Genomic DNA, 2,876 nt, shown 5'->3' on the forward strand with positions numbered 1-2,876 from the left:
TATTTGTTTATCAATAAAATTATGGCAAAAAAAATTTTAACCCCTGATTTTGAGTGAGATTAAGTATCACAAATTCCTTAAATTAAAATGATTATGTTTTTGGTTCTCTAAATGTAATTTAATAATATCAGTACACAACAACAGAATAACAAACATCTTTATTTCTCTTGCTAAATTTACATACATTTTTAAAATGTAAAGGATATAAATACATAAGAAAAGTACAAAATTATAGGCAAAATAAGATATATATTCAAATCCCTGTCTATTTATTTTTGTTTTACAAAGTAAATAAGCAATTCTTACAAGTAATTTTGAATCATTTTACTACTGTAATAATTTAAGTACCAAATTATAATGTTATTTCCTTTCTGAAAATAAAAAAGTCAGTCCTATTGTATTTCTTGATTTAACAGAATGTTACAACTAACTGTAATCATATACATGCTGAACTCAGAGTGTAACAATAAATACATTTTCAGCAGTACACGATGGATGTGATATGTGTCTGAGAATCATTTTCTTAAACATGTATAGTGTAGGTAACATTACTGTAAATATTAGAAGCAAGCTGATGTGAAAAAGTCACGCTTTAAATTTTGTACGAATAGGACAATGACTTAAATGTTTCTGAATGTTTACAAAATTAAATTAAATTCAAGTGTCCAAATATGAAGTAATATCTAAAACTAAGATAGAAAGCAAACCAAAACTATGCTACTACTCAGCATTCAGAAATAATCTAGGGAAAATATTCATGTGGTCTTTGACCACAGGGTGCAGAAATCCCAAACACTGATTAAGTCATCAGGATGTGGATGGTGGAACTGAGGTCCACCCTAAGTAGATCTCCAAAGACAATTGTGACTTCAAAAGTGCTGATGGTCATGAGAAAAGTAGTTCTTTTACTTTCCTATGGTGGAAATGTAAATTTTACTTTAAGATCAGTTTGATTTAAAATTTAACAAAAGTGATTCAACTACCTGACAGTATTTCTTCAAACAGGGAAGAGAAAAAGTGAAAATCTATGCCAATAGATCTCTGGATATGTGTCTAAAATGTACAAGTTGGTGTTTCACATGTATGTAGTGCTACAGAACATAGTGTCAGTAGAAGTCATTGAAAAAATTAGATATCCAATCGTGTAGACATTAGTATAACCTCCCATATTGTCTGAAATAAGAAATGTTAAATAAGAAAGACTTATAAAAAGAGGAATTGAAGTGCATATTTTAAAATGCGTTCTTTAAAATACATCCATGGAGGGCTGGCCAAATACCTCAGCGGATAAAAGCGCATGCAAGTAGGCACAGAGGCTGGGGATTCATCCCCTCCCCAGGCCTGCAATGCCGGGCCCGCCACCGGAGCGCAACTGAGACTAGGCTTGGTGGAGCATGCCTGTAATCCCAGCACTTGGGTGGCTGTAAATAGGGGAATCAGTATGAGTCTGATCTAGTAGTAAGACCCTGAATACCCATATACCCTTCCCTAAAATACAGAAAAAAAATAAATAAATAAAATAAAAATAAAAATAAAAATAAAATAAAATACATCCACGGAGTGCCCTGGTGGCAGTGCGGATAGTGAGAGGAGGTGGGGTTGTCAGTCGGGCTGCATGCCCTTGATGAGTGCGAATCTCAGGGACAATGGCGGAAGGCGATGATAGCAGCACCAATCTACTGGCTGTGGAGACTGCAAGTCTGAAATAGCCGCTGGCTGCAAGGATGGGGAGAAGTGATGCTGGTGCCTGATAAGGTGCTCAGATGGAAGAAGCTCTGGTTTCCACCTGCCATTGTGGTTGTGGTCTCTCTGGTATTTCTGGTTATTACCTAGATCCATCTGTTCTGTATGGTACTTCCTGTTTTGTTATGTTTTTGTCCTTGGCTCATTATGTTGTTCTCCTTCTAACACCTAGAAATTTGGCTCCAATAAATGGACCATGGAACTAAACAACAGCAAAGATTCCATGGAATTTGCAGCAAAGTAGTAAAGATGTGACGCAGAGCTGTGGGCTGGTGGAAACACCTCTTTACACTAAAGGAAGAGAAGCAGAAAATGTACTTCATGACCATGACCTTCATGATCTTGCTGCGGTTGCTTGGGTGGGACAGCAGGTCTATAACCTGCTTCTCACCTGCCTAATACTGACTTTCCTATTGTTGCTTTCTGGACTGAACCAACATGGCATCATTTCGAAGTACATTGGAATGGCCAAAAGAGAGATAAACAAGTTTCTGAAACAAAAAGAAAAGAAAAATGAATAACACATCTGTGCCATTCAGTGTGATAAATGCAGTATGCATTGCCCCTGAGGATAGTTTCTGCCTTGGTGTGTGGATCCTGAAATGCACAAAAGTAGCTCTTTGCTTTCCCTCACTCTGCCGCTAATGGAAAGTCACACTTGTGCATAGTGTCTTTGTGTCAACTGTAGCTGGGTGCATTCTTGTCAGTTTGCCTTCAGTGGAAACTCAACAGTGAGTAAGACTTGTTTTGATTTTTCTCACTCAGTGTTAACTGAATCCTTACTTTTGACAACTTCTTTTAAAATAATATAGTAGTGAACTTTATTCTTTAGTGCAGTTAATAGTGCTTGAAAAAATGTTTGGGTTGATGTTTCTTTCAGCTAGATACCAGGTAGCAGTCTGTGGCTACAGGAAGCTGGTTCTATTGGCCACTTTCACAGTCATGTAAAAAACTGTCTGGCTTCATGAATATAGGGACCAACTTAGCACACCTGATGAAGAGACCAGGAGTCATGCTTTACACTGTTTCTTTACCATTGGAAAAGAATCAATATGGAATAAAATGAAATTGATTCCGTGCCCAGGTTTCTCCCTTTTGTGAAACTCAGTGATTCCTGGAAGTGTTGATCCTGA

At 36.9% G+C, this 2,876-nt stretch overlaps 1 pseudogene; it reads left to right on the top strand.

The window, feature by feature from the left end:
* The first annotated feature begins 1,643 nt into the window (after positions 1 to 1,643).
* Positions 1,644 to 2,264, top strand: LOC101584792 (annotated as a pseudogene).
* Positions 2,265 to 2,876: the final 612 nt, after the last annotated feature.

This window comes from Octodon degus, unplaced genomic scaffold, assembly GCF_000260255.1.
Source record: "Octodon degus isolate 3935 unplaced genomic scaffold, OctDeg1.0 scaffold00049, whole genome shotgun sequence".
Taxonomy (NCBI): domain Eukaryota; kingdom Metazoa; phylum Chordata; class Mammalia; order Rodentia; family Octodontidae; genus Octodon; species Octodon degus.